We start from the raw sequence: 17,506 nt of genomic DNA on the forward strand, positions 1-17,506 counted from the left end.
ATCGCACGATCATGAGGCTGGTCCCTCGCATAGGCGGGCTCCATCTGCTACACACAACACAGCCGCTAACGACCTTTGGAGGTCTTTTGCCGAGCCTGCTAGGCATTCGGTTTCCGCGAGCACTTCTCCGTCATTACCCCACTCGTTTGGGCCCCATTCGGAGAACGGGCCCCATGGTTCGCATGGATCCTACATACCATTGCACCAGTCACCGCAGCAGTATCCAGCGCCAGCCTACCAGGGTTTGTATAACCCTAATGCTTATGTGGAGGAGCCAGTGGGCCATAACCCACTTGGACAGGAGGACCACTTTTCTGGTGGTCACGAGATGGACGTAGACGAGGAGACGGACCCTTCGCTCCCACCATCAGGTACACCAAACCACCCGATTGAGATATCGGATGGGTCGCCATACACAGGATCACCATTTAATGGTGTGGACAGCTTCCAGGAGAGGTTTAAGCAGCATGATTGGTACTTCACCCCTAGCCACAACTCTCCGATGCTTCAATCACTCCATGGTACTCCGATGCTCCAATCGCTCCATGGTTCGCCGGTGCACTCACAGCACCACTCGCAGCAGCAGCAGCTCCAGCAGCAGCCGCCTCTACCGCAGGACCTATCTGAGGCCCTGTGGCGTGACGTGATCACTCCGTCACCACCGCCGCCGCCAGTTTTACCTCCTCCGCCTCAGAGGCCTAGGAGGAATGCGCGCATGTCTACGCGCGGAGGGATTCGCATAGGCACCCCTCCACGTGTTAGTAGCAGCCGCTACACGTCTTTACCCGGGGAATCTGAGACAGGGGAGTCTCAGCATCCCGTATCGGAGGTTACTTCTGTTCCGATCCCGCCTCTGCCACCGCAGAATTTTGGAGAGCCGATTCCGGCTTATGCTAGTGCCGCTCAGTTCAACCCGTTCGAGCAGGTTTTCCCTCAGGGTTATGATTACACGGGAGACCCTTATTGGCAAGCTGTGAACTACAGCTCACTCCCACATAGTGGTCCACTTGAAGACCCTTGGGCTGCTGGCCCATCTACTTTTGGTTACCCTCCGGGTTACCAGCAGCCACCGCAGCCGCAGCCTTACCAGCCGCCGCAGCCACAGCACTACCAGCCACCACCACCGGCGCCTATGATGTCGCCGCCGCAGGTCCAGGAGATCCTGCAGGGGATTGATAGCATGCGACGCGAGTTTCAGCACAATATGCGAGAGGATCGCCGACGCACCAGTGGCATGTTTAAGAAGGTATTCGATTTGCTCAAGGGTAAGAGCAAGAAGGATCGTTGAATCCTTCGATTATTATTTCATGTACTCATGTCCCTGCGTGGACATTTATTCCAGTACCCTACCCCTGCGTGGGTATATCTATCTTTCTCTACCCCTGTGTGGGTATGTTATCCTGTTGACCCCTGTGTGGGTTTGTTTTATTTTATTTTGTTATTGTTGTACTTGTTTAGCCCCTGCGCGGGCATGTTATTCATGCTAGTTATGTTATTTCAAAGTCCCGTTTAGGGCAATTATGTACTGGTATTTTATTGGAAATTTAAATGGTTAATTTGAATTTATCATTTTATTTGTATGCATGAATAATATTAAAATAATGGAGAATATCAATTTTTATTTGATTTGCCATTTTATAAGAATCTTAGTAAGGTATAACCTAGCCTGAATGCCTTATTAACAGGCCTGGCCCTGATGGTAAAACCTGGTTGAAAGGATTCAACTCCCTGTTAACATCTGAAGACATGTTAGCATTCCTGGCCAAGCGTGATCTGCAAAATCACACAAGCCACCCTTTTTAATAAATTATCTACAGATTTTATCTGTATACAAGTCTATTAATGACTTGATACCTACGGGTTATGACTATGTCATACAGTGGCAGTTGTGGTCTATGACTCCCTGCCTAGTAAAGAATTATCTACAGATTATATCTGTACACAAGTCTATTAATGGCTTGATACCTACGGGTTATAACTATGTTATATAAAGACAGTTGTGGTTTATGACTCTCTGTCTAGTAAAGGATTATTTGTTTAATTATACAATTTATAGTCCTATAAAAATCTAAATTTATAATTTAGTGATTGTCCTTGTGACTAGGCCTATGGTGCCAATATATATATTTTCATTCCTTGATTGCTAATAAGAGCCTGAATGAAATTTATTAAATTAACTGCTAAGGTTTTTGATACCATGGTTAATAAATCGTCTAGGACGATAATACTGTTAGGTTCTAAATAAGACCTTGTCCTTTATTGTAGCTTAAAGCTACGATGGCCAAATCGGAAGAAACCAACAGTCATTCTGGGGAACGCTCAGATAATGCAAAGATTCACGTTACCGGTGCAGAATTGCAAGCACTGATTGATAATGCTGTCGCCAAGGCTATGGATAGGCAGTTCAAAGAATCTAGTGGTACTCAGAGTAGAACCCGCTCAGTGACGCATGTCAAGGCTAAGACTCATTCCGGGGCTCATTGTAAGCCGCCGTCTAAAAAGAGTGAGCCAAAGAAAGTTGAGGATGATAATCATTCCTCCAACCACAGCAGCGTCCCAAAGCAGGAGATTGAGCTGAAACGTGACACGTACAGCAGGTCCTGTACGTACAAATACTTTGTATCCTGCAAGCCCAGAGATTTCACTGGGGAAAAGGGAGCCGTCGATTGCATGACGTGGATTGACGAGATGGACACTGTAGTTGATATCAGCGGGTGTGCTGATAGGGACGTCGTGAAGTACGTGTCCCAGTCATTCAAAGGAGATGCGTTAGCATGGTGGAAGTCACTCCTACAAGCTGCCGGTAAGGCCACACTGTACGGTTTGTCATGGGAACAGTTTGTGGCCCTGATTAAAGAGAACTTCTGTCCGCAGCACGAGGTCGAGCGAATCGAATCGGATTTTGTATCCTTAGTCATGAAGAACCTCGATTGCCAAGCGTATCTTACTACGTTCAACACGCTGTCTCGCTTAGTGCCTTACTTGGTGACCCCGGAGCCGCGTAGGATTGCTCGATTCATTGGGGGTCTGGCACCGGAGATTAAAGCCAGCGTCAAAGCCTCAAGACCTACTACATTTCGATCCGTAGCGGATCTATCCCTCTCCCTCACTCAAGACGTGGTTAGATTGAGAGCCATGAAGAGCTCTGAGGAGAACAAACGGAAACGTGAGGATGACACCTCACGAAGATCTGAAAAGCGACATAGAGGGAACAACGACCACAGGAAAGGGTCGGGGTCTAGGAAAAGTGATCATCAGTCGGGTGAGAAACCCAGATGCAAGATCTGCAGGAGGCACCACTTTGGGAGGTGTCGGTTGGAAACGAAATCCCAGTCTTTCGAGAAACGATGTGGAATCTGCAAGTCCACAGATCATAAGGCTGTGGATTGCAAGAAAATGAAGGATGCAACCTGTTTTGGTTGCAACGAGAAGGGGCATATTCGGCCCAACTGCCCAAAGTTTGCAAAGAAGGCCGAGGAAGGGAAGAAGACTAATGCGAGAGTCTTCAGAATGGACGCAAAGGAAGCAGTCCTTGATGATAACGTCATTACCGGTACGTTTCTTGTAAATGATGTTTTTGCTAGGGTCTTGTTTGATTCGGGGGCTGATAAGTCATTTGTAGATGATAAGTTTTGTAAACTGTTGAACCTTCCTGTTAAAACCTTAAGTGTGAAATATGAGGTGGAATTAGCCGATGGAACCTTAGAAACCGCCTCAACTGTTCTAGATGGATGTGTTATATCCATTAGGAATCATTCTTTCCCGTTATCCTTGCTTCCCTTTAAGCTAGCTGGATTCGATATAGTGATAGGCATGGATTGGTTGTCGAGTAACCAAGCCCAGATTCTGTGCAATAGAAAGCAGGTGATAGTGAAGACTCCGTCTGGTGAGTCACTTACTATTCAAGGAGATACCCAGCATGGATTGCCCGAGCAAGTGTCCATGCTCAAAGCATCCAGATGCATGCAGAAGGGATGTGTCATTTATATGGCACAAGTTACCATAGATGAGCCGAAGCCGAAGATTGAAGATATCCCTGTTATCTCGGAATATCCTGAAGTATTTCCTGAAGAGCTACCCGGGTTGCCACCGGATAGACAAGTAGAGTTTCGGATAGATATCATACCAGGTGCAGCACCTGTAGCAAGAGCACCATACAGATTGGCACCAACGGAGATGAAGGAGTTGAGGACGCAGTTGGATGAGCTTTTAGCCAAAGGTTTTATTAGACCTAGCTCGTCTCCTTGGGGAGCGCCAATCTTGTTCGTTAAAAAGAAGGACGGATCGATGCGCCTGTGCATCGATTACCGTGAGCTTAACAAGGTCACTATCAAGAATCGGTATCCGTTACCCAGGATCGACGATCTGTTCGATCAGTTGCAAGGAGCAAGTTATTTCTCCAAAATTGACCTAAGGTCAGGATATCATCAGTTGAAGGTCAAGGAGGAAGACGTACACAAGACAGCGTTTAGGACTCGTTATGGACATTACGAGTTCCTAGTGATGCCGTTTGGGCTCACTAACGCACCAGCCGCATTCATGGATCTCATGAACCGTGTCTGCAAGCCCTATCTAGATAAATTCGTCATTGTCTTTATTGATGACATCCTTATCTACTCGAAGAGCCAAGCTGAACATGAGAAACACCTTCGTTGTATTCTCAAACTTCTGCATCAAGAAAGGCTTTATGCCAAATTTTCGAAGTGTGAATTTTGGCTTCGAGAAGTCCAGTTTCTTGGACATGTTGTAAGCGAGCGTGGTATCCAAGTAGATCCCGCTAAAGTCGAAGCAGTCATGAATTGGCAGGAGCCGAAGACTCCTACTGAGATTCGCAATTTCCTCGGATTGGCAGGATATTATAGGAGATTCATTGAGAACTTCTCAAGGATTGCTGCGCCCCTAACTTCGTTGACCCGTAAGAAGATTAAGTTTGATTGGGGCCCTAAGCAGCAGGAATCCTTTGACATTCTGAAGCAGAAGCTGAGCAACGCGCCAGTATTGACATTGCCCGATGGAATAGATGAATTTGTGGTGTATTGTGATGCATCACATACTGGCATGGGTTGCGTACTCATGCAGAAAGGCAAAGTCATTGCCTACGCTTCTCGACAGCTCAAGGTGCACGAGAAGAACTACACCACCCACGATTTGGAATTGGGTGCAGTTGTATTTGCTCTGAAGCTATGGAGACATTACTTGTATGGAACCAAGTGTATCATTTATTCAGATCACAAGAGTCTTCAGCACTTGTTCAATCAGAAGGAATTGAACATGCGTCAAAGGCGATGGATGGAAACCTTGAATGATTATGACTGTGAGATCAGATACCATCCAGGCAAGGCAAATGTGGTTGCCGACGCCTTAAGCAGAAAGGAAAGGGTAAAACCGATCAGAATCAATGCCAAGCGCATTGAAATAAGGAATAATTTGAATGAAAGGGTATTAGCTGCACAGAAGGAAGCTGTGCTAGAAGCTAACTATCCTGCAGAAAAGTTGGGAGTAACTGAGGAGCAGTTATCCCACGACAAGGATGGAATGTTACGACTAAACGGACGAATATGGGTTCCAGTATATGGAGGACTTCGGAATGTTATCCTCCAGGAAGCCCACAGCTCTAAATATTCCGTTCATCCTGGAGCTGATAAGATGTACCAGGATTTGAAATCAAACTACTGGTGGATTGGTTTGAAAAAGTCCGTAGCCGAGTATGTGGCCAAATGTTTGACTTGTGCGCAAGTCAAGGCTGAGCATCAGAAGCCGTCAGGTTTGCTTCAGTAGCCTGAAATTCCCGAATGGAAATGGGAAATGGTGACAATGGATTTTATCACCAAGTTGCCAAAGACGAAAAAGGGAAATGATACCATATGGGTCATAGTTGACAGACTGACTAAGTCAGCTCATTTTCTACCCATCAAAGAGACGTATAGCTCAGATATGTTAGCTCAATTATACGTCGATAAGATAGTAGCGCTACATGGTATACCTATATCTATTATCTCTGATAGAGATACTAGATATACGTCGCATTTTTGGAAGAGTTTCCAACAGGCGTTGGGCACTCGTTTGAATTTTAGTACGGCTTACCATCCTCAGACCGATGGTCAGAGTGAGCGTACTATTCAAACTCTGGAAGACATGCTTCGAGCATGTGCGATCGACTTGGGTGGTAGTTGGGATAAGCACCTACCACTGATTGAATTCTCCTACAACAATAGCTACCATTCCAGCATAAAGGCTGCGCCTTTTGAGGCCCTATACGGTAGAAAGTGTAGATCGCCCATTTGTTGGGCAGAAGTTGGAGATGTCCAGTTGTCTGGACCGGAGATCGTCTTTGAGACGACAGACAAGATCGTTCAGATCCGTGATCGTTTGAAAGCTGCCAGGGATAGGCAGAAAAGTTATGCGGATCCTAAGCGCAAAGATTTTCACTTTGATGTGGGTGAAAAAGTGTTGCTTAAAGTATCACCTTGGAAAGGTGTGATGAGATTTGGAAAGAAAGGCAAGCTGAGCCCGAGATATATAGGACCTTTCGAGATAATCGAACGTGTCGGGGCAGTCGCTTACAAGTTAAACTTGCCTGAAGAGCTTAGTGCTATTCATAATGTGTTCCATATCTGTAATTTGAAGAAGTGTTTCGCTGACGATTCACTGGTTATACCGCATACAGATATACACATAGACGAAAGTCTAAAATTTGTGGAAAAACCTTTGTCGATTGAGGATCGACAGGTAAAGAAGCTTCGAAGGAAGCATGTGCCTATTGTTAAGGTCAAGTGGGATGCCCGTAGAGGTCCCGAATACACGTGGGAAGTGGAATCCACGATGCAAGAAAAATATCCCCATTTGTTTGAATAAATCTCGGGGTCGAGATTTCTTTTAAGGGGGTGAGGATGTAACACCTCGAAAAATTTCGTCCAATAATGTCTTGACACGTGTCATAAAGTTCCGTTATGTGAAAACATACTTTAGAGGGACTAAAAGTGACAAACAGTGAAAACTATGGAACGTAAGGGTCCAAAGTGTCAACAATGGATAAATAGACTCTATGATAACCCCACATCATGTTTATAACCTTTAACGGTTGGTTCATGGATCATACGACGCGGAAATTGCACAAAAGTGAAGTATTTCAAACTATAGGGGCCAAAAGTGTCAACATGTTTAATTTATACCTCTGAGTGAACTTTTGGCAGACCCGAAGCTTTGTATAGCTAAAATATACTCACTAGAATATGTGGTAAAAATTTCATGAAGTTTCGTCAACGTATGAGAAAGTTATGGCCAAAACCGTACTTAAGGGACTAAAAGCGTCAACGTCGAATTCAGGGCTTTTCGGTTGAGCGCAAAGTTATCCGAGGGCATTACCATGTTGGTAAAAGTCCTAAGGTCCTTAAAAACCAAGTTTGGGGGTTTACGGGTCGAGAATAGTAGCCGAAACATCACGTACAAGCTCAGGGACCATTGCTGTCAATACATGAAAGTTGTAGGCTGATCAGGAGGGTCAGGCGACCCGCCTGGACATGCCCAGGCGGGCCGCGTGGGACTGCCAGCGACCAGAATTCGGTTTTGGGTCTATTTGAGTCCGATTTTAAGTGTGATACAGCTCATTTGCACCTCCAAATTACCCAATAACATGCCATGCATGCCTACAACTACAGGAGCCTCAAAAATTCTGATTTAAATCAGATTATTGATCATTTCTTGATCATTTTTCATAGTAACAAGTGCTCTCTCTATCAAGAACCTTCAAGGCAAGACTTCTGGAGCTAAACTGATCATCAAGGTCGACTTCTAGTGTCCACTAAACATCTTTAGGACCATTGTAAGCTTTCAATTCGTTCTTTAATCCGTTTTTGCTTTGATTATTAGTAAAAGTCAAACTGGGTGTTCATAACCTTTGACTTTCTGATTAAACGGATTTCTTTCAGTAATTTCTCGAATTGAAACTTGTTATAGATTGGTATTTATGTGGGAAACAAACCCTCTAAAGGGTACTAACTGATTCCCACTACATGCATGCTTAATGTCGAGTCAAACCTATTTCTAAAAAGTCAACAGAAGTGATTTTTGTGAAAAATGACATGATTAATGATATGGATGACATGCAAACTGATTGATCATTAAAAATGACTTGTAATACATATAAGAATGTGTTCTAATCATCATCAACTCGACGATCTATAGTATAGCCACGAATCGGAACCGAAAGTCTTGTAAAACGATTATTTCGTAGACTATCGATTCGGATTCGTACATGCATGTACAAGATCTGTATTGGAAAGTATTTTTGACTATTTATATTTTAGTTAAACTTTCTGGAATTTTCTTTGATTGAGTCTATGCTTAGCCTATTCGAATGCTTGTTTCCGGTTTATGCATAAAGTTGACTATTTTGCCCTTTTGATTTAAAACGGGATTTTTGGAAAAGTGAAAGGATAGAAACCTTTATTCTTATTATATAAACTTGCACCGAAAGTTTCGGATCAGTTGGTGGTCCAGATTGTGAGTTATGGCCATTAGCGTAAAACTATATTATAAATTTACATAAACGGTCCTTTTCGCGTAGAACCCGTTTCTGGCCACGTTTTGGTACAAAACTTTTTACCAACTGATTATATATAATATTCTGGGAATTTTGATGATTTTTAAGTAATTTTTGGCTGAACGGATCCTAGATCACCTAGTCATTTCGGCTTATGTCGGTTTTGACCGTTTTAGCCATAAAAGGAGTTTTACACACCCGTTTGACCCGAAACCTTTTTCTACTGATTTTATATGATGAATAAATTATTATAAGACTTCTGGAAATATAAAAATCTCAGATTTACTGTGAAAACCCGAAAACGCCCTTAAACCGTATTTTTAGCGTTTTAACGCATAGTAAAGCGTTATACTTGTTTTAAACATATAAGACCTATACCTACTGATGTGTTTAGCATATTTTCATATAAAAACAGTAAGTATAATATTTTGAACTCAGGTTTCCAGTTTTGGCACTTTTAGCCCTTGTGAAATTACTAAATTGCCCCTACGGTGCATAATTTGGTTTTAAATGATATATTTGATATATGGGTCATACCCTACTGATATAATATGTTATATTAAGTATATTTACTGTATGAACCAGACCCGAAACTCAGATTTCTAATTTTACCCTTTTATTATCTTTTAAATGACCAAAATGCCCTTCTAAGGCATAAATTGGGTTTAAAATTATTCCGGGCAATACAGAACATAACTTACTGATATAATGTCATATTCTAAGCATATTACTTCAGGGAACTTGCATTTGAATCATTGGTCTACCCGTATCGCCCTTTTCGCGTTCGGTTCGGTTTACGTAACTAGTTTGCGTAAATTGACCGAAACGGGTCAAACGATATCATTTTTATTTCAAAATCCAGAATGTATTTAGTATACCCATATTATACAAGTATTCAAACTTGTCGGGTCTAAATCACATTCTATCCGGTCTTTCGCTTAATCGTGCGTAAACCGTATCATTCCTAAAACTAACCGGTCAAAGCTTAAGCTTAAATAAAAGGCCGTTAGGAATCTAATAGGTTAATTATAAACCTTTGTTCCAGATTAGGAAGCCCGGTAAAAGCTACCACCACTTATCGTTTGTGACTTATACTTGCTCAGGTAAATACATTTTGACTTATTTTCCCTATACGGGCTTGGGGTACGGTATTTAAAATACCGCTTGATCGGGCGCACAAGTCCTGCGCCCTATGGGTGTACAGTCTTGAATAGCTTGTGTGATTTCGTTTAAACAGTCTTGTCTTACTTAAAGGCTTTGGGGGGTTATTGACCGTGTCCCGGATATCCTTGGCATTATCTTACGAGATGGCCACGACCAGAGCACGGGGTGTAGGCGTACACCCGTCGTGTATAACTCTTTAATGTGGTGTGTCAATTAAATCTCTAGCCCGGACAGTAGATCCCGGGCCACCAGAGATACAAGTGCATGTAAATCGTTCACAAGTTTATATTATATAAATATCCCAAGTTAATAAAAATATTTATGCCTTGTGCATTTAAATAAATTTTCAATCATTTTCAAAATGAGTCAGTCGATTTGTATTTACCAGTGTAAACTGACGTATTTTTCCCAAAAGATTAAGTGCAGGTACTATACGGAAATAGGCTGGCTGTTTCCTAGAGAGCGTCCACAATAGTCTCGCAAACTCGGACGACATTTATCTGTTGAACTATTTATTTCTATTTTTATTTGATCCGCCTGTGGATCCATTTCAACTACTGTGATATTTATTATTACACTTTATTTAAAAGTTGAAATGTTTCTATTCTGCTTCCGCTGTGCATTATTATATTGTGTTGATTGTCTATGACGATGCCAACTACGTCACTGTACCCCACACCGGGCCCACCGGTGACACGTGGAAATTGGGGGTGTGACAGGACAGTTTTTGGGTATCCCTAAGAGGGACTGGTTTTGGGTAAATCTGGGAATGTTGGATAATATACTCATCCTATCACCATTAAAGTCCCTCCGTGTTGTTTGGTTACCTGAGGGGTAACATGGTATTAGTTAGTAGCGCTACTTAGGTTTGGCAACCTCACCCCGTTCCTGGGAGGACGGGTGTTGAACTAATGACCTAGTCATGACCAATGCTTTGATAGGAGCATTGGAGAAAGGGCAAAATAATCAGAAGCCGTCTTGTATTGGGGTATTATCAACATGGTTTTCAACATTACTTTCGGAATTAAATTCAATGGATTAACTAAACACTTGGTAACTAACGTTTTTGTAAAACTATGAACTCACCAGCGTTGTCTGATACACTTGTTGCATGCTCGCAGGTCGTTAGGTATCTTGGATTTGGGGAACTTGCTCTCTGGAGTAGCGGGAGTGGTCATGGGTCGACTGGGAGGATTTATGCGAATGATTTCATGAAACTATACTTCGGTTTTGAAACAGTTTAACTTGGTTTACTATTTGCTTCCGCTGAACATATTGGTTTTCATTTAAACATATTGATGGTATTTTATTAATAATTGAGAACTTTATTTAGAAACTTGTATGGGTTCAATGTGATTAGTGGCTCAGTGCTGGTACGTCACACGCCTAACAGGGACACTCCCTAGGTGGTATTTTTGGGGGTGTGACAGATCCCTCCACCTTAAAAATGTAGCAATATGAGGATTATAAAGAACTACAAACCTGCAAAAATTTACAACTTATCAGGTAATATAAAGTAATAAATCATATGGGACAATTAATACAAAATTACACTTACTTTTTCAAATTGGACAACCTGCATATTAACACGATTTGTTCCTTGAATTGGGAAAAAGGTTATCTTTTATCATCATAAGCTCCAAACATACATTTGGGGCAACTTTTGACCCCTTTGACCCATTTCCCTATAAGCAAAAATTTTCAGCAGATTGACTGGTTAGAGATAAAACATAACTCAATCAAAGGAGCAAACCTATGGACGAAAGTCACAAAACTGGCCAAACCTCAGGGACAAAAATGGCATTTTACTCTAAAAAAATTATGTGTTTTGAGCAAACCATCTGTCACCTATAGTAAAATCCCACATACGCTTTAATCGATGCATATGAACACAAGGGATCACAAGAAAGAAACTTACTTATGAGTGCACCCATTGGACCACTCATGACTTCATTAGGGAGATTGAGGATGTAATCAGGTATGGAGGTACCCACCAAAAACTGTGCAACTTCATTGCTAAAATTATTACAGTTGTGTCATTAAACTGTAGCTTTTTTGTGTGTAGCGTGGGCTTATTTCCTGTAAATACATTTCAAACACGTCTTTTGGGACATGGGTGACACCTAGATCAATCACTCAGAGTGGAGTTCCGTATGGTGCTGTTCCAGCTGGAACTTGTTGGATACCGCCCCCAAAATAGTACTCGGTACCATATAGCACCACACCTGTGTGCCTTCGTTAAAAAAAACAGATTGTTAATAGGGGAACGGTTGTCAAATGGGTAAATTTACAAAATACAGAAAATAAACTAAATGAAAACTGACTGAACGGGTCAACCGGTCAAGCAGGTCAAACCAGTCAAAATCTTAGTTTTAAAACGCACAGGCCGATCGAAAAAATACCTCGGGCCCTTGAGGTGGCGCTTCATGTACATGTGGGTCAAAATTGGTCAAATATAGGGTCTGGAGGAGGTGGGCTGATATGTAAAGATGACCGAAAGGATGAAAAGATTACAAATGGTTTACATGATTAAAAAGCTAATGCATAAAAGATATTAGAGAAATGCAGCCTTTGGTTGTACATAATAGAGCAACGCCTTGTGTACGTGGACACGCCTCGGCTTTTAGGTCTTAAACGCCTTAAGAGCGTCTCGTGCTTTTCAAAATCAAGGTCAAAATTCACCTAAAGGGAGCATAAAACTTCCTAACTCGTTTTATTTATACGAAAAAGATTATCTTTGTAATAATATAGTTAGTTAATCATATTTCAAACGTTGATCGATTATGCAACTTGCTCAACCCAGAAGAAAAAAGATCACGATTGTTACCATATGGCTTCAATAGCCTTGCCCATGAAGGACATGGAGAGTTGTCGAGCAAGGCCCCCGCTTAAATCATACGCATGCAAAGTCACCTTGTAACCCTCCTGTTAATAGAATTTAAGGTGATTATTTAATATCCCAAATTGCAAATCCATACATAGACAGACAAAGGTGTGGATAATTCGGGAACGTAATAAGTTACTGAGAAATAAATAATAATTAAGTAAGCAGGTTAGGCAGTGTACCTCAGCCATCGTTCAAATTAATGTAAATGAAGTTGTGGACGCAACTAAAAGTCCGGTCTGTGTAAGGTAAGATACCCTGCATTATGAAAGAACAATAGCGAGTATATGTGTAAAAGGTTATAATAATGATGGTTTTTGAAAAGGTTATAGACTTGTGTATATAATAGAAATTACATAATGTGTCGGCCAAAGCAAAGAGAATCAAGCCAACAACCTGAAAATTTGCATAGAGAAATTCATGAGGCGAGTACTTTCGTTTCAAACCAGGAACAAAAGCACCCATTATCATAAAAGGCAATACATGTAATTCATACAAAAATCATTAATTTGTTAGAAAAAAATCCTTAAAAATCAAAATAACTCATAGTGCAGTAAAGCCAACATCTTGTTTTTTTGTGATCTGCAACATGTAATAATAATTATTAGAAGTAACTTTTAAAGAACTATTTACGGGTCAACCTGACCCAGTTCACTTTGTACTAAAAACACCATTACAACTCAAAACTATTTTTACCTGTTATCCAACCTACCCATTGTGTCACATTTCACCAAAAAGAGAAGACTGGAAAAACAAACCAAAAATAAACAGTTTGACGTACATCATGAAGTTACTTTTGTACTCCCATCTGCAATCCCCAAACTCCTGCCATTGAAAACCGTAAACTCCTGCCATTGGAAACCGTAAACATAAGTCTCGATTTTAGTTATTTTAATTAAAGAACATTCCTTACGGTTAATACCCTATTTTAACATATTAATTGGAACTTATGAATCTGTGGCCCTGGCATAAAAAATCTCCAACAATTTGACGACAAATCAACCAATATAGTACAACAAACTTCCGCTAATTCAACCAATACTCCCCAATCCTTTGAAGCAAAACAGATTGCTAAATTATATCCGAGTGATGTATAAAGTAAATACAGTTAACTGAGTGAACTGAAACTAAATCTTACATTAGAACAACGATTGCAATGGCGATTGAACTGAATAATAGAACTTCGATGGTTGTGAACGAGGATGAGATTCGAATCCAACCAAAAAGTGTATGAAAGGGAGTAGCCCCATGATGAGATGTTGCAATTTACAGAGAATAGGGGAAGAAGCAATTTACACAGAAGATGGAAGAATATTTCGGTGGCGATGATACATCAGCGCCGGTGATTGCAAGTTTGACTCTGGTGGGTGGTCGTTTGTGTCATATGGTGGGAGAAAAAAGGGTAACCATTGGAGGTTAGGGTAGGAGCGAATGGAGTTACATCTTAAATAACATGAACTGCAGATGGGAGTAACTGTCAGCCCACAATCCAGTTTTGTAGGAGCCATATGTGGAGAACATGGGACGAAATTTACGGAGGTAACTCCCTGCAAAGAAACTTCTTATAACTGACGAAGAAATGGAGTTTAAACGGCCTGGATTTAGTTTCAGCAAGATCCAACGGTGAAGATGGATTTGAAAGGTGGTTAGACTTAATGGGTTCCATAGACATATATAATTATGGCTGCCCAACTTTTGTGAATTAATCAAGCCCACGAAGTGGGAGCCCAACATAATGTAAATGGACGTGCAGCTCATGTTTTCACTCTTTTTCTTTTTGTCTTGATACCGTAAGTCACATGTGGATTCCGTAAACCCCAATTCAATCTTTCTGTTCTCTTTGTTGTTTGCAAAACAAAAGTCAACATGAACTATCAAATTATCCAATCCCAATCGACCACATGTGCTGCATATACTAAAATAATGTCGATTATTATTGTTGTTGACTTTTGTATATCCTCTCACGTGAATAATCCCTCAAAAGAAGTCAGCCACCAAATAGAAGTCCTCCTACGTGTGATGTGCCATTGATTGATTTGCATTTAATGAGTTCACACACACTTAGTTCACATTTTGATGTTACACTTCGAACCCCTTCACTTTAATCTTTCATGTTTCTCTTCACCTCCAAGCACCTTAACTTTACCGAATTTAGCGGTTTAACCTGTAAGATTACAAATACTCGTAGTTATCTAATTCACGACATGTAATCATATAAACGGCAATAAATCACACAAATTAAGCACGTTAACACTCGAGTTTCACACCCTTCATCACATGTATACACACACAGGTAAAATATTAGAGGGTCCCCTTCAAAGAAATTTCTTTGAAACTCCACTTAGATTAAAGGAAGAAAAACGACACAATGTAAGTGTCACTGAGATATAAAATTAATTCTATAACCAACTACATTAACACTTTAAAAATTTGAGTAAATGGTTTGTATTAATTCGTACGTGATATAATATACTGAAGATAAAGTTATTGTATACCTAATCACACTAACAATATAAAAAATAGTGAATTTCAAAAAATTATATATATATATATATATATATATATATATATATATATAGGCGAAAAGTACTGTACAATATTCTTTAACGTACATTACGTACAATATAGTGAATTCGCATGTTATAAAATAGCAGGATGAAATCGCATGTGATAATTTTGATGAAATAGCATGTTGTTTTTTTGTAACAATTTCGCATGTGGTAATTTTAATGAAATCGCATGTTAAAAAACCAACATGCGAAATTGTTACAAAAAAACAACATGCGAATTCAATGCGGGAAGATGATCGGACGGCTGAGATTGTAGCGTACGTATTGTACGATAAGGTCATTTGTACGTTAACCTACCCCTATATATATATATATATATATATATATATATATATATAGGGGGCTGCTAGAATGAGAACCACCCCGAGTTGTAAGAACCGCGAGAACTACACCCCACGGAGCGCCGTTCGCCATGATTTTTTTTTTTACAAGTAGATGTGTATATTATAAACACAGCTGTAAAAAATCATGGCGAACGTCGCTCCGTGGGGTGTAGTTTTTTACACCACAAGTTTGGTGTTTTTTAATTTTTTTTCTTTTTTCTTTTTTTTTTCACCAAACTTGTGGTGTAAAAAACTACACCCCACGGAGCGCCGTTCGCCATGATTTTTTACGGCTGTGTTTATAATATACACATCTACTTGTAAAAAAAAAAAATCATGGCGAACGGCGCTCCGTGGGGTGTAGTTCTCGCGGTTCTTACAACTCGGGGTGGTTCTCATTCTAGCGGCTCCCTATATATATATATATATATATATATATATATATATAGTGGAAAGTTCAAATGAGAAGAAATTTTTTGTAAGAACAAAAAAGAAGAAATTTTAACCAATAAGAATGCTTTATTTTACTTCATTTAAAATAAGTATTTAATGTTACTATAAGGGTATATTGGTAAATCTACATGGGTCATTAATTTCTAGTCTTCCTCTTTAATAGCTAACTACATTAAATTTTTTGTAACTTATCTTCAAAATATATATTTTTCAAAAAAATAAAATAAAATAATTTAAAGTGTAGGATAAATCACGAGTTGTGTAGGATAAATTACGAGTTGTGTAGGATAAATTTCAACGTGTAGGATGAATTTCGAAATATGTAAGATAACTTTTGATGTGTGTAGGCAAAAAAAGTTAGTGTGGAGGATACTAGTCTTTATGACTAATTAATTAGTCAAAAATGATAATAAATGAGATAAGTGAAAAAACTATTTAATATTTTATAAAATTACCCTTTATTCTTTTTCTTCTCAATTAAATTTTCTTCTCAAATGAACCTTCCCCTACATACATACATACATACATACATACATACATACATACATACATACATACATATATATATATATATATATATATATAGGACAAAGATCCGTTAGGCGTTAGGAACCACCCTTTATTGCGAGAACCGCGAGAACCAATATTAACACAACCAAAAATGCCTAAAAATAGCTAAAAAACACACAATTTTTTTTTTAATATTTTTTATAAAAAAGTCGCTACTTTTAGTAGCCAAATTTTTTTTTAATTTAAAAAAAAAAATTTTGACTACTAAAAGTTGCGATTTTAACATAAAAATATTAAAAAGAATTTTTTAGAATTTTATTGATTTTTTTTAGATTTTTTAGGTTTTTTGGGGGTTTAGTTTTTAGCATTTTAGCTTGGGTGGGGGGGGGGTAGGTTTTTTTTTAGGTTTTTTGGGGGTTTTAGTTTTTAGCATTTAGCTTTTTGGGGTGGGGGGGGATTAGGTTTTTTTTTGGGGGGGGAGGGGTAGTTTTTTTTTAGGTTTTTTTAGCTATTTTAGATTGTGTTCACATTGGTTCTCGCGGTTTTAGCAATAAAGGTGGTTCTCGCATTAACCTTACCCTATATATATATATATATATATATATATAGGGTAATGCTAGACAAAAAACTCTTAAATTTTTAGAAAACTCTCGAAACTCAAATCTCCCCCCATTTTTACCCAACCTCCCGACATTTTTTTTTTTTTGAAAAAAATAACACATGTAATATACATGTTTTAAAGTGTTTTGGGCCAAAAAAAACAAAAAAGCGCCGAAGAGATTTTTTTTAAAAAAAATAAACAAATTTCAGCAATGTTCGGTTGCCTAACATGTGTTAGGCACAAAAGACAGAAATTGCTGATTTTTTTTTAAATCATCCCTTCGGCGCTTTTTTTGATTTTTTTGGCCCAAAACTCTTAAAAACATGTATATTACATGTGTTATTTTTTTCAAAAAAAAAATGTCGGGAGGTTGGGTTTTCTAGGGTTTTTTAATATATTAGGGTTTTCTAACGTACATCACGTACGACGCACGTTCATTTTAAAATTACGCACGTTCAT

At 39.6% G+C, this 17,506-nt stretch overlaps 2 pseudogenes; one reads left to right on the forward strand and one right to left on the reverse strand.

The window, feature by feature from the left end:
* Positions 1–4,029: 4,029 nt before the first annotated feature.
* LOC118484228 lies at positions 4,030–6,855 on the forward strand (annotated as a pseudogene).
* A 4,339-nt stretch (positions 6,856–11,194) lies between these two features.
* LOC118479409 lies at positions 11,195–14,141 on the reverse strand (annotated as a pseudogene).
* Between the last annotated feature and the right edge of the window lie 3,365 nt (positions 14,142–17,506).

Source organism: Helianthus annuus, chromosome 11, assembly GCF_002127325.2.
Source record: "Helianthus annuus cultivar XRQ/B chromosome 11, HanXRQr2.0-SUNRISE, whole genome shotgun sequence".
NCBI lineage: Eukaryota > Viridiplantae > Streptophyta > Magnoliopsida > Asterales > Asteraceae > Helianthus > Helianthus annuus.